Source organism: Crinia signifera, chromosome 12 (assembly GCF_055691185.1).
Source record: "Crinia signifera chromosome 12, ASM5569118v1, whole genome shotgun sequence".
Lineage (NCBI taxonomy): Eukaryota > Metazoa > Chordata > Amphibia > Anura > Myobatrachidae > Crinia > Crinia signifera.
The window spans coordinates 34560850-34576305 of record NC_139228.1 but is presented as its reverse complement, the minus strand read 5'-3'; the positions used below and the strand labels follow the sequence as shown (position 1 = coordinate 34576305).

The 15456-nt window shown below is 45.8% G+C and overlaps 2 protein-coding genes across 3 annotated transcripts in view; one reads left to right on the top strand and one right to left on the bottom strand.

Annotated features, from left to right (window-relative positions):
* Positions 1 to 15456, top strand: part of KCNH5 (potassium voltage-gated channel subfamily H member 5) — a 523150-nt gene that overhangs the window by 5645 nt on the left and 502049 nt on the right. The window lies entirely within an intron of this gene.
* Positions 1 to 15456, bottom strand: part of RHOJ (ras homolog family member J) — a 76611-nt gene that overhangs the window by 38240 nt on the left and 22915 nt on the right. The gene's annotated exons all lie outside the window — the stretch shown is intronic.

Sequence of the window (15456 nt, the reverse complement as noted above, 5' to 3'; positions counted from 1 at the left end):
ACTATAGGGAGGCTAAAAATACAGACCGGCAAACCGATAAAAAATGGGGTGTCTAAATGTAGACAGTCTCCAAACCGCTAACAAAGGGGGCGTCTAAATGTAGACAGTCTCCGGGGTGTCTATGCGGAGGTTAAATATACAGACCGGCAAACCGCGAAGAAGGGGGCGTCTAAATGTAGACACTCTAGCATCTAGATTTAGTCGGGTATAGGGGTGCAGCATTAGTCAAAAATACACTGACCGGCAAATCACTGACAAAGGGGGCGTCTAAGTGTAGACAGTATGCAGAGTGGTATGGTGAGGCTCGGGGCGTCTAGATTAAGTCGGGTATGGGGGTACAGAGGGGTGCAGCGTTAAAAAGACTATTTACCTGCCGACCATTACATTTGCTGACCTAACAGCTGTCGACCTTAATTATTCGACCGATCGTCGATATAACTCTCATCAACCGTATGATCCCAACCCATCCACGCCAGCCCGAAATGTGGCAAGCGCACGCATTACGCATCCTCCCGATCTTTTCATACCCCCACTATCCACATTGGCGTGGAGTTGATTTTGTAAAGTGTGGGGAGCGCAGCGAGCCCGAAGTGTGGCAAGCACAGCGAGCCCCGCGAGGGGACACGGATTACATGTAAAGTAATCCGTGTCCCCTTGCGGGGCTCGCTGCACTCGCCACGCTTTGGGCTGGCGTGGATAGTGGGGGTGTTTCAGGAACACATTCACACCTGCCATTTCATACATCTGAGACAGTAATGACGACATGTGCTGCTGTGTGTGCATGTATACGGGGCACTGTTACTGTGTGGGCATGTATAAGGGGCACTGTTACTGTGTGGGCATGTATAAGAGGCACTGTTACTGTGTGGGCATGTATAAGGGGCACTGTTACTGTGTGGGCATGTATAAGGGGCACTGTTACCGTGTGGGCATGTATAAGGGGCACTGTTACTGTGTGGGCATGTATAAGGGGCACTGTTACTGTGTGGGCATGTATAAGGGGCGCTGTTACCGTGTGGGCATGTATAAGGGGCGCTGTTACCGTGTGGGCATGTATAAGGGGCGCTGTTACCGTGTGGGCATGTATAAGGGGCGCTGTTACCGTGTGGGCATGTATAAGGGGCGCTGTTACCGTGTGGGCATGTATAAGGGGCGCTGTTACCGTGTGGGCATGTATAAGGGGCGCTGTTACCGTGTGGGCATGTATAAGGGGCACTGTTACTGTGTGGGCATGTATAAGGGGCACTGTTACTGTGTGGGCATGTATAAGGGGCACTGTTACTGTGTGGGCATGTATAAGGGGCACTGTTACTGTGTGGGCATGTATAAGGGGCACTGTTGCTGTGTGGGCATGTATAAGGGGCACTGCTGCTGTGTGGGCATGTATAAGGGGCACTGCTGCTGTGTTAGAATAATGTGTAAGGGGCACCGTTAGATGGTGCATAATGTACAATAATGTAAGGTGAGAAGGAGGGGGCATTATTTTGCGTGTACCAGTCTGTGTAGCTCTATATGTGTGAGTGTGACACCAGTGCATGTATATGTGACTGGGATTGTCTTATTTGTGTGTCTGTGATTCTATACAAAACCATGTGAGTACAGTGGGTAATGTATGTAACGGGTGTGGATTATTAGATAAACAGTGTCTATGTTGACAGTCAACATGGTCAAAAGGTCGACATGAGAATGGTAGACACATGACAAGGTAAAAAAGTATAAACTGAGTGATTAACAAATTGAAAAGAAACATTGCTACTGATGTTAGATGTGATGTATATTTGGAAAAATGGCCTCAGCAACGAAGTCAAACTGCACTGTAGTTTATTCTACGTGTCATCATTCTAGCCACATTAATAATAAGAGCGCACCGTTAGCAGTACACCTTGATGATCACTCCATTTGTGTTAGCCACTCCCACAGCTCCCTTTGATCATGACCCAGATGGATATTCAAAGTCTGCTCAAGGTCATGTGACCAATGGAAGGACAATCTGAAGTTTCACGACTTCGGGCAGTATTCAATGAGAAAAATTTGCCCTGTTTTATGTCGAGTTTGTGCTTTTTTCGCCTTGGACTGAGCATTTTGCTTTCCAAAAGCGAGCAACCCTTTTCAATACACAGAGCAGCCAGCAGGGGGCCGGAGCTCTCGAGCCGCTCATTAGATATTCATATATTCACTGCATCCGATCATTACATATGCACTATCGGGTGCAGTGAATACTGGGTCCCCCGCTGGCTATAGGGGGGGGGGCAGCTTGTGCTGCCTGGGTCCCGGGGAGCCCACCTCCCCTCCACATATGTTCTGGGGCAGCCAGGGAGACTTTAATCTCCCTGGCTGCCACCGTCCCACGGCTCCCTGCCAGCTCCCTGCCGCGGACGCTTGTCCGCTGCAGGGGTTAAGACTCCCCGCGAGTGACGGCGAGTCTTAACCACATTGAATAGAGGGAGCAGGAGTGGCAGCGAGCCCTCCGGAACAGGGCGAGTGCATGGCGAGAGAAAAAATCTCTCGCCATGCACGGCGAATTTTTTTCATTGAATACTGCCCTACATCTGAAAACATGATAACTGTTTACTTCAATAAGAATCAGGTGTAATCAGCAAACGTCATCCGGTTGTGTTATGTGACTCCCTGGAAGGTACATTATGGCAATAATACATACACATTTCTACTGGGTAGGCTGTTGGTGGTCGAAATGTCTGAATGCACCAGGTCCCTGGCTCAATAAATATTTAATCTGTCTCATCAAACTCGTATAGTTCTGAACTAGAAATGATAATGCAGCCATCTGGATAACTCTATTACTAAGACAAGATAGCCAAGATTGATGACGGATACCAGGAGTCAACATTTTCATACATGGGAGATCTCTTGCATATAAACACAGACAAAATGAAAGTCTGTGAAATGTTATTGTGCCTATTTGGAAGGGATACCCAGCGGTAGATTGTGACAGACGTCAATTTGGCTTCTAATGTATTCCAAGGGTCTGACTAAGACTCCGATTGTAAAATATCCCTATGTAATACCAGTCACATTGTCGCTATTACATACATCAGCAATAGGTATAGATGACAGTAAACAGATAGTGGGCTGCTTCCGTTTGAGGACTTTGCTGTACTCTGGCAATGTTAGGTTTGGGATTTTAGAAGTAAAAGCAGGGTTGCCTAATGGCCGGGAAGGTCCCAGAAATCGTGATCCCCTCCTGACCCCCTGGAAAGGGGGGCAAACCTCCCGCATTTCTGCAGGTGTTCCGCACCCCTCCCGTTGGTGGCGGTCGGTGGGACCAAATGACACTTTTGCGTCATTGTAGCCCCACCTCCTGCTTTGCAATACATGCAATACCGGCATTGCATGGCAGGGGGTGTGGCCACGAGGACGCATTTGCACTGGCCGTGCCCCTAAAATGTGTCACATCGCTGTAGTCCCGCCCCCACTGCACCACAGGGCAGTAGGTGTGGCCTAGCAGGCAATGCAAAGTGATGCGTAGTATGTGTGAACTATATACATAACTTTTTTGTATGATTTGTAAATCTGGCCATACATGAGACCAACTTGGATCCAACCAGCCAACTAGTTGGCTGGTTAAAGAAACATCTGGTAATGGATGGGAACAAAGGACAATTAGCAATTTGCTCCCATACCCCATGGACAAAAACAATCATCATGTTCTAGACCAAAAAGACACACAAAACATGTCCTAGTACCAGCACACCAAGGGGCATCAGCAATAAGATTTGAAAAACCACATACTGTAGTAGTAGATAATTCAGAGATCTTACTTACATATATTTGTAAATATATGGCAAGACCCCAGGACCATGTCAAGGCTTCTCTGATACTGGACACATTTAACTTGTCTGAACATTTCCATCTGAACGTCATTTCTTCCCATATATTACCAGATTTTCATTACAACCCAGCCAGCTCGTTGGATGGTTAGATTATAGTTGATTTAGGGAATGACATAACTAAAGGCTTTCAGGTCCCTGGCAACTTCTCCTATTTGGCCAAGTTATTAGGGATCGTCAAAAAAATTACCAGCAGTGCCAGCTGGGTAAGGGGCGGAGGAGCCTATATAGGACACTATCTTGCCATGCTGCCTCCATGTCTAGTCTGTAAGCAGTGCCGATGTGGTTATAAAGGTTTGGCAGTATTAGTGCGTTGGCTTTGTATTGTTTTAGTAGAAGTCAAAACTCTAAATCAGTAAATAAAAGGAAGGATGTCAGCATGTCTCCATGATGCTGCAGCTGCGGTACCAACATAGCTAAATAGGAAAACAGCATACAAGGAGGGAGAGGTACACAATGCTAGTAAGGGAACCCGCGAGGACAAAGCCCTCCTCAGCCCACTGGCAGATGATCCTCCTAACAGATGTGGCCCCTTGGCTTTTTGAAAGCTTATATTTACTCTAGTATATGGCCAACTGTCACTCTCTGCTGTGGTGCTTCTAGCACAGTGTGGTCTGTATTTCAGCACTGATATGTAGCCCAGCCTGTGCTACAAGCACCAAGCATAGAGTGACACCTCAGTCAGGGAAGAGGAACTGCATGGGGTTTGAAAGATGCAGGATGCTAGAATGAATACTAAGCATGTAACCAGTTGTGTTGAGAGGGTGGGGGGGGGGGGAGCGGGTACTATTTGCCTGCATCTGCTGGAGGGGCCTGGGTCCCCCTTCCCCGTTGCCGGGAGCCGGGCAGTGGGGAGACAAATGACAGGCTGCCACCACAGCACAGCCTCTCTCTCAGAACACAACACACTGCTCAGTGCCATGTGCTGAGCGGGGGAGAGAAACAACTGCAGCAGCAGCTCGTCATCTCTCTCCCTCTCGTTCATTTTTTTTTCACAGGGGTGTGGCCACACCCCATCCTGGAGGCCTGCCCCTGCCAGTGGCCACACCCCCTTCAATTTACCAGGACCCTGATTGTAACAGATGCTAATATACGTGCTGGTGCATACGTGTATGTTGAATCGTGATACAACCACCTGCCCCATAGGTAAGCTGCTGTTGCGCAGTGCTGAAACATCATACAGTATTTTATGGTTTTGCTATGGACACTTTCCAACCCTCTGTATGTTTGGAGAGATCATGAGAAATACAGTACATACTCTGATATGTGGCCCATCCTTATTAAAGGAAAACAACTTATCAGGTTCCTGTGAAATGTTGGGAGAAGCTGACTTTTCATTGTGGAGCACTGAATAGATGATATGAATTAGGAAAGATGAACTTGGAACTTGTGCTGGGTGTGGATTTCTCACACAATGAAGACACCCGTCACGTATAAACAGAGACACTGCCTTCTGCGTATATCACTCAGGAAACACATGCTGGCGGAATTGAACGGTCAAGTGAGGCACAAGCTTGTCCTTAGATGTTCAGAGACAAAGGTATTGTGGAAGAATAACAATCTCTGTGTAAGAGGTGATCATACTGTTCTGATGTTAGAAGGGCAACTAATCAGATAACCAACAACAGATTCGGATAGGGGGGAATTCTCTTTTGATATTTTTCTGTGTTGTAAAAACTAAAGGCAAACTGACCAAATAGTCACATAAATAAAACAAGCGACATCATAAGTTGGATTGTAAGCTCCACAGGCCCGATTCAGGGCTGCTCGCCACAGCTGTTGACTATCGATGTACTGAGCATGCGTATGGGCCACAATGCGCGACGAATGGCTGCAATCAAGTCCTGCTCATTTTTCTGTTCACTGCCCGTACGCATGATGATTGACAGGAAGTGGACATGAGGAGGCGGGAACCGACGGTTTCATGGGAGTGCCAAGAAAACTGCTGGGCGTGGCAAAAATAATAATGGGAGTCTCAGGGAAAACGTAGGCCTGCAAAAGCCTTATTAGGGGAGGGTGTGTGTGTGTGTGACATCAGTAGCAGGCCGGATGTTCATCGCAGCGCTGAGCAAGTTTCATGCTATGCGGCGGCTGCGATGACTGGTGCTCAGTGTAAAAATCATTTGATGGTGAGCGGCTTCTGGCGGGACTTGGACATATTCATGGCTGTGCGCTCAGGTGTGAACCAGGCCCTTTGTGACAGAACACCATTTTTGTGTTGTCTGTGTTCTTGCTGTATAATTCTCACTTTTCTGCTTGTACGTTTGGTACAGCACTCAGGGAATCATACAAATGGGGGCAAAGGACAGGCAATGGGGTCATCCAGAAGATAAACCCTTGTGGCCAGAAAGCAAAACAAATGTTCTACATACAGTGACAGGTTTAGAAGCAATAAATGTAAAATTTACAACATTTGAAAGATTTTAAATGAATAGACTCAAAAATGTGGCAAGTGTGGGCTTCTCCCGGATATCACAGAGGAATAACCAGGGACGTGCGGTGAGGTAAATGGATAAGGTGTCCCTGGCAAGTACCAGAGCCAGATTTGCACACAATTTATGAGCCCAGGGGTACATGCTGGCGTTATACACATGTGCAGCAGTATACACTGCTGGAGATTCACTGAGTTTTAATAAGAGATGTGCAGAAAAGGTAGCCAGGTGAGGCACTGCCTCATCTGCCATAGACTTTTTACTCCAGAGTTTTGACTATAGATTTTTTTAATAGATTCTTTGTATTTTTGACATACTTTATAATTTAAAATGCCGGCATATATGCTAGTATGACAGGAAAGGCTGTGCCTCACCTGCCTCAACCCACCACACTCCACTGGGAATAACGTGCCTGAAAAACGCTTGGTCAGGTGATAGCCATCTGCACGCGTGTTGGTGGACTATAAAGACTCCGGGACCATGTGATCCTGGTCACACTCTTCCAGCATTTAGCCACTTTATGGGCCTGATTCGGAGTCACCCAGGCAGTGGTGCTTAAAGGGGGGTTATTCTTTGACCGGGCCTATTTGAGGATCCTGGTGGGAGTTTGGGCCTCGCTGTCCTCCCTTCCCACTTTGTAGAAAGTGTCAGCAATATGGGCGGGGGGGGGGGGGGAGAGGAGTGACTGCTGCTGCTGTCGACTCAGGGGAGCAGGCGATTTGGAAACAGCGAGTGAGGGGGGAGCGTTTACTATTGACAGCAGGCTAACAATGCTTCTCGCCGTATAGTCAGCCGCTTGCCCCTCCGATGCATTGAATATACCCCTATGTATTCACTTCCCTTCATTGAACAGTACTATAGCTGTGTAGTTGCATTATTTTACCCTTAAGACACTATGGGGAAAATGTACTAAGATGGGAGTTCACATGCAATGGTGCTATGGGCAACCAATCAGATACTGGGCCAGATTCTCTAAACTTCAAAAGTGATAAAATGGAGAGTGATAAACAGCCAGCCAATCAGCTCCTACCTGCCATGTCACAGACTGTGTTTGAAAAATGTCAGACAGTAGCTGATTGGCTGGCTGTTTATCACTCTCCATTTTATCACTTTTGAAGTTTAGAGAATCTGGCCCACTATCTATTATCTTCTAGAAGATGCTAAATAAATAAGAAGATTCTGATTGGTTGCCCATAACAACATACCATGTGAATTGAACTCCCATCTTAGTACATTTCCCCTATGTAATTCTTAGGAATGTGCCGTTGCGATGTCTGACTGGACGCATATGTCACGGATGGTAGACAAGCATGGCTGCTCTTCCTACAATTCTCCAATTAGCAATGTTATTAGTTGCATAGTGCCATTGTGATGAAATGAATCTCCCCCAAATAATAATTGATGTACAACATGGGCATGTGAAGCAGCAGCAATTGTATTAGACAGAACCTAACTAGTAATAATGAACGCAATTAAAGTAGGTTGTATAAGAGAAAAGAAGAACCCTAACTCAGAGCTCTGTGTTCAGACTCTGGGCGAGATTCTCTACCACAGAAATGCGGTAAAAACCCCGTTATCGGGGTTTTTACCGCATTTCTGTATTCTCTAACCTCCCTCCGCAGTGTCACCGCTGCGGAGGGAATCTCCAGCAAAAGCTGGCGGTTCCCTGCAGAAGCCTATGGGCTTCTTACCGCAGCGGTGTGTGAGGGATCCGTCACGGATCCCTCCCAGCATGCCCTGCGGCCGGCGCGTCAGTCTGCGCATGCGCAGACGGACTCCCGGGTCGTAGACCCGGAAGTCCAGCAACGGCGCCGCATCGCAAGGGACAGCTCTTATCGCAAGAGCTGTCCCTTGCGTTAATGACCGCATATTTTAGAGAATATGCGGTCATTAGGAATGCGATGCCAGGCGAAGAGGGCTGCGGATTTTAGAGAATCCCGCCCTCTGTAGGTAGCTGGAACAGAAAGTTCTGACACTGCAGTAGAGATCCTCTGCTTCATCCGTACTCTGGCAGCAGGCAGACTTACTGGGTCAGACAACAGCCTTTAGCACAAACCCTGAATCCTGGAGGTGGTCAGGCAGCGTACTGGGACCAGTCTCCGGCAGGTTCTTTTCCAGCGAGTTAATTACTGGATGCACTTTCATCTAACTTATTGGGTATTACATGTGCCAATCAAACCAACATAGGTTTGACATTACATAGGCACTCAGTGCTACCAACCACTAAACCAAGCAGTGTAGCCCCTCACCAGCACCAACACTTCACAAACTGACACACTGTATAATTAGAGGAGGACTTCTCCTGCGATGGGTATACTGGTAATATACTGGTGACACTGGCTCTCTGAGTACCTGTGATACACAGTGTTTTCCACTTAGAGAGGATTTATCAGCACATTGGTGACAGGAGAAATTTATATCTAGCCACCGTCTCACTGCCATCAGCCTGCATCTGTAACCGCGATCTGCAGATCTACTTGTCTGTGGTCCCGGTGCTCCTCCTGGCGACTGCTTATGAAAACTGACCCTGACAAAATGGCTGCCACGAACGTTGAGTTACCACCTCATCCCTTTACTTCCGGACACATATTAATTACACAGGTTCTGTGGCTGGCTGACTTCAAGACTCCATTTCACCTGGTTTTAAACTGCCACAGAACCTGTGTAATTAATGTGTCTGGTATTAATGGGATGAGGTGGTAACCCTACCCTAACGACAGACCATTTTCAAGGATGCTAGAGAAGTCGCTGCCTCCTCTAGCATTCTCAAAACTGTCTGCTGTAAGGGGGCCCAAGGTGCCTACACTTGCTCAGCGCCTCCCCGCCTATGCGGGGTCTGCGGCACTATTGTTACGCCACTACAGGCATTATGCAAGCTAATACAATCAGGTGATTGGGATTTATATTCTCTTGAACCTCTATAGCCCAACAACAGGCTGTTTTGAGTCTCTCATAAGCGCAGAGATGCAATTTTGCCAATGCTAATTATTCGGTTATAAAATTTATATTCCAGCTAATCCACTTATATTGCATTACGAAAATGTAAGAAATAATAAGAATATTTCCCGTACGTAAAATCTATGCAGCTCTCAATCTCTGATTAAGGTTCACTTGATTAAAAATGCAATTGATACATTTTCTGATGTTAATGATTTAATTTCCCTGACATACACAACAGCACATGACTAATTAAATTCCAGCCTGGGGCAAGATTATGTTTCCAGACAGTAAATATTTTTATTTTTATCCCATTGAAGCTGAACAGTCAAAAGAGTAATTGCCGTAGAAGTATTAAAAACGAAAAGTGAAAAACAAACCTTTCAATTATTAAAATTTAATTAAAAAATTCTAAGCGATGTTGACATCGGCCATTGCTTTTCACTGTTACAATATTTTCAGGCTTAAACTAGTAAAGGCAGTATTTTTTTTTGTTAGGCTATTCATGAAATTTTAAAGAACACTATCCCCTAATAATTTTAGGCAAGAACCCCAAATTAGTAAGCCACACCCCTTTTACCACAGATAATTTGAACTGATGAAAAATACGGACATGCAAAGCTTATAGAAGGATCATAGGGGCATGAAGTAACTTCCACCTGGCAGTGGGCATCACAATAATGCCTGCTGTGAACATGGATTTACCTCAGGTATTATAGAAATACACAATTATATTCACTTTAATCCCAGAAAGTAATGCTTACTTGCCAACACTCTTGGGAACGTCTGGGAGAATATTTCTGGACGTCTTGAAAGGTGGCCACCTTTCTGGCAGCTGCCTGTTACTGCCACTTAACTTGCACTGAATCATGTCCTTAAGGCTTCACTCCATTACTTTGGAATGGCACTAATTACTCCATTTTATATCGGGGGAGGGGCAGCAAGGAAGTTGGCGTGGCATCACGCATCTGCACTGCCAATTTAAAACCACCACACCCTCATTCCCACGCACCATTAAGGTTACCACTAATTTATACTTCTACATCAAATCTTTGGGGGGAGATTTAACAAAGATTCTAAAGAGGTCAAAAAGGGGTGTTACCCATGGCTACAAATCAGATTCTAGTTATTTACCTAGTACATTCTTTAAAATGATAGCAAGAATCTCATTGGATGCTACAAATATAGCTGCGCTCAGTTTTGTCACAGTGTGTCCCAGTCGTGGACAAAAAATTTGAAAAATTCATGTCAACCTTTTGACTGTTGACCTTCCCATTGTTGTCCCAATGCTGGTGTTGACCTTCCACCTCTGTTGATCTCTCCCATGTCGACCTATTTCAGGTGTCGACCTAAGGCCTTTTGACCCAATGCATGTCGAACTTAATAGGGTTGACTTTGCTATCTAAGTGATATGTTTTACATACATTTATCACCATCAGTTGCATGGAGCTGCAGCTAATCATAGCCCAGTGTATTAAGTCGCACCCATGACATCGTACCGTGGGTGCGATTTGCTTGGCTATGCGGGTGACTACATCTGTACAACTACATCCGTATATGAAACCCCATTACTTGTCTCTTTAGGAGATTGATAAATCTCCTACATGTTTCTGCCCTTCAAAACTTCTTCATGAGATAGTTTCATCAGTTTGCCTCATTACAGGCACAGACTTATCAATAACAAAATCTTCAGGTTTTCTGGGAAGTTCTCCGGGAATCCAGGAATAGCTCACTCAAGGTTTACTGACTGGTTGCTGGCTGGCAGGCATATTGGTAAGCTCAGCCTTATTCAATGTTGGATTCCGACTGTCAGAACATCCCAACAGTCAGAATCCCGGCCTGTTTACGCCCGGCCCAGCAGAAACTCCACCGCCATAATTCAATGTTCTGCCAGTTGAGTGTCGGAAAGTGGGCATGTCGACGAAAACAGCCGCGGAATCTTGAGAAACGTCCGTGAATTTGACAAAACAGATCCAACTTGTTTTAAAGTCGGAAATGTTTTGTCAAAATACGCCTTCAATGCTGTCGGAATTGGCAGCATTTCCCCCTGTCGGAAATAGAGCCCAACATTGAATACCCCCTTACTGTTGCCAACTAATATCGGCAGGGAGAGGCGTATAGGTCTCTTAGCAAATTGCAGCAGCTTATTTTCACAGACAGAAAATCTTTGAACTCACTTTATATTAGTAATTGAACCTAAAGATTTTCCCTTTACTGGTTATTCACTTATCTAATCATACAATCAGAAATCCATCTAATAGCAATGGGAGAAGAGAAAAGGGATTCACAGAAAGTGACTAAAGAACTCCCCTGCAAAACATGTGCAACCTTCTCGGAATACAATGGATCCCAGCTGTAACTTCTGGTTCCGGGTCATGTTGCTATTGGAGCCTTATTCATAGAGATGTGTATGTACATTGCTCAGGGGTCTGATACTGGTTTATTATGATCCATACTTGCCTACTTTTGAAATCTAGTTTTAGGGAGATTATAGTTGGTAGTAGAATTTTGCACAGCGCACCATTGAGGGGGCGTGTCATGCTCCACCCAAAGGGCATGTCTAGTTCCATATTTGGAGAGATTGTGAAAAGAGATTGTGAACTTGGCAACTAGAAGCATGGGTGTGTACTGCTACATCTGAGAGGAATCTTTTATTATGACTTATATCCAAATGTAGATGAGCCCCAAAGCAGTTAGTAAGAGCTAACATACTGTAATGTAAATGTATCTGTCTCTCATTCCTTTTTTTCCACAAAATGTAACAGTGTAATGTAGGCTAGGTGAAATGAGGGAGATTGCTAGACTAATGGGGGAGAGAGGGAGATTGCTGCTAATTCAGGGAGTCTCCTGCAGAATGCAACTATGTTGTGATCACTGTCGTGTCCTTGGGCAATAGCAACTAACTCTGCCAGGACATATAAACACATGGACTAAACTGCACATGGAAGATGTAAAGATATTGATTTATTAAAAGTTGCAGGAAGCCCTGTAAGCATATAAACCGCCTATAAACTGAGGTCATCTAAAGGTGGAAATCATTTTGTAATATTATTAAAAATTCTGTTACATATGAGTCATTTCCTCAGAGTTTGTGACCTGGATCTTTGAGTCTCAGTGAGTATGACAGAGAAGAAGTAAACCAATAGACATTTTGCATAAAAAAACATCCTTGATATAAATCAGAGGCCTCCTCTATGTTGAGAGAGAGAGAGAGAGTTACCACCTAGACCGGGACCTCAATCACTCATCCAGACTCTGCAGTAATCCCGGATGGTGGTAACCCTATGGCATGCTTAGACTGTCTACAGCGTGTTTTTTTTTTAAATAACGCAACACTAACTACTAATGTCAACATTTCACTATATCAGCATAACTACTTTTTATATTCTGGTGTCGACATAATGGATGTCGACTTGATGAGAGCATAACCACTAGGAAACGGTTGAGCCAGGGGGACATAGTGGCATCTGCCACTGGGCCACTACCATTTTACAGGGTTCAGGGTCTCTGGCTTTGGCCCAGTGATGGGCAGAAGAGACTTGCCAGTTTCACCGGTTGTGTTCTAAACACATCTGCTTGTCTCCTATTCCCCTGTCACATACCTTTTCCTACAGCGACTGGTTGTGTGAGGCTACTTGCTGACTGGTGGCCGGCTCTCGCTATCCACCAATCACAGTGGTGGGATGTATCTCCAAACTGATTGGTAGATGACTAGAGCTATGTGTCTGAACCAAATGTGTCCAATGAAGACCATTGGACACATTTTTGTGCAGTTGTCACCATTCCGTAGTGCAGTTCCCGAGGAAGGTTTAGGTATATCACCTACCGGCCTATCCGTATGGGAGCTGAGCAATAAAGATTTTAGTGAACCAAGTTTATCATTGCCGCGTGCGAGGCTCAGCTCACGTGACAGTATATGAAGCATGGAGGAACGCGGCGCTCGGCCATGTACCCGTGCGACGCAGGGTCGGGTCGCTAGTTATAAATAAAATTAAACCTACATTTACTGAATTAACATTTTACAGTGTCATTTTGTACTTTCACTTGTTTTTTTACTTTCTGACCGGCTGGATGTTTGGGGTCATGTTTGACCATCAGATACAGGGTTCCATCTAAAGCTAGGTAGAGTACACCTAAAATAATACTCATTAAAGCCCATATTCAATATGCTGTCATAATGCCCTCATTACAGGGTCTCTTCCCTACTGGCATGAATCTGATACTGTGAGATGGTACATAGGAGAAACAAACTGTCTATGGGCCCGATTCAGACAGGCTTGCTAAGCTGCGTATATTCACAGCCTGGCGAGCAGGTTAACACCCCGGCGAATGCAAGCCTCCTCCCACCCCCCCGCCGCCACCAGAATCCCCTCACTTTGCTGCGAGCGGATGTGTACCACTACACTACAGCTGCCCGTCTTCTGTGAATTGGGGGCGGGAGCGCTGACGTCATGTGACATCAGCCTGCCTCTAGCATGCAGGGGCATGCCTGTGTTCGATGGTGTCAGCCCAGCGTTTCTATGGGCACGCCCAACGTTTTGTGGGCTCACCCATGAAACCCCAGCTGCCCAACCCAGAACGCCCCATGCCTGTCAATCAAGCAGCGAGCACCTGCTGCGGAGGTGTGCACATGCGCATTAGCAGTAACCCAACATCGGAGACAGGGCTGAATACAATGCTCAACGAGCAAGTCTGAATTGGCCCTATCTAATTACGGGTATGGATCGTTAGGTCGACACTCCTTAGGTCGACAGGCAGAAGGTAGACAATGCAGAAAGTCGACGCGTGTTTTTTTTAGGCGTCTACCTCTAGACGTCTAGTTCTGGACACTGTCTAAGTCAGGCATGTCCAAACTATGGCCCTCCAGCTGTTGTGAAACTACAAGTCCCATCATGCCTTGCCACAGTTTTGCTGTTAGGGAATGCTAAAACTATGGCACGGCATGCTGGGATGTGTAGTTTCACAACAAACAACAGCTGGAGGGCACCAGTTTAGACATGCCTGGTCTAAGTCTACGCCAGCCCCTCACTATGCTTGGCACACTATTTTAGTCTCCCTCCATGCCCTAGTGGATGGTACTGTAGGTTATGATATACTGCCTGTTCTGGAACCACAGTGGGGAAAAAAAATCAAAAAACCTTCCACTGGTCGACCTAAGGATACTGTCAACCTTCAGTCCCTGTTGATCTTCTAAAAATTTACAGAGCATCATCTCTGTTAAATAAAACAATGGCGTGGTGGTTTATACCGGTGGAATAGGGAATAGCTCACCCCCTTTTATCATGCATTGCCATATGATTTTCAATATCACACCTATACAATTAAAGTGATAGTGCCCTAACTGAAGCTTCCTTTACTGGCGATGTGTATAAAATGTTGAATAGAGACAGACATATACAGTGCAAACAGAAAGTTAAGGTGCATACACACTGGGTGACTATGCCCAGCGTGTATGGACAGCGATGGGGAGGATCGCATTGCACAGCTCAGTGCTATGCGGGAGCACGCAGCAGCACTCACTGCTCATTGCTATGCCATACACACTGGGCGGCTTTGAGCTGAAAGCTGCTCAAACTTGCTGTTTTGAGTGGCTTTCAGCTCAAAGTCGCCCAGTGTGTATGGGACTTTAATCTTTCTGCTGTGCCTAAAGCTGGGTACACATATATACAATCGTCGGGCCGTTCTTCCAATCTGGGGGCAAACGGCCGTTCGGTTGTATAGGTGTGTACGCTGTCCCAATTGCTGCTGTGCGACCGATAAACGGCCAAAAACGCTCTTGGCCGTCCACGGTCGGTCGGTCGAAGGTTCTTTGCTGCTTAATATTTCATCCGACAGGACGGCTCCATATCGGAACAAAAGTGAAGTGTGTACGCACGTTCGATCGATATGCTTGACAGTTTGACAAAGCACGGTGGTATGCTGCATTATGAGAGACCCTGTAACCCTTTGCCTGCTGTTTTAACTAATGTGTGTTTAATGCCTCACTGCTCAACACTTTAGACGCATCACTTTAAGACATTAATCAATGTTGAAGTTTTAATAGTGTGTTATGGTGCCCTGAAAAGAGCTTCCAGCCCACTCTATTAAAACTTCAACATTGATTAATGTCTTAAAGTGATGCGTCTAAAGTGTTGAGCAGTGAGGCATTAAACACACATTAGTTAAAACAGCAGGCAAAGGGTTACATGGTCTCTCATATACTTCTTCTTGCGATTGTTTGGACGGGAGTACATCGGACG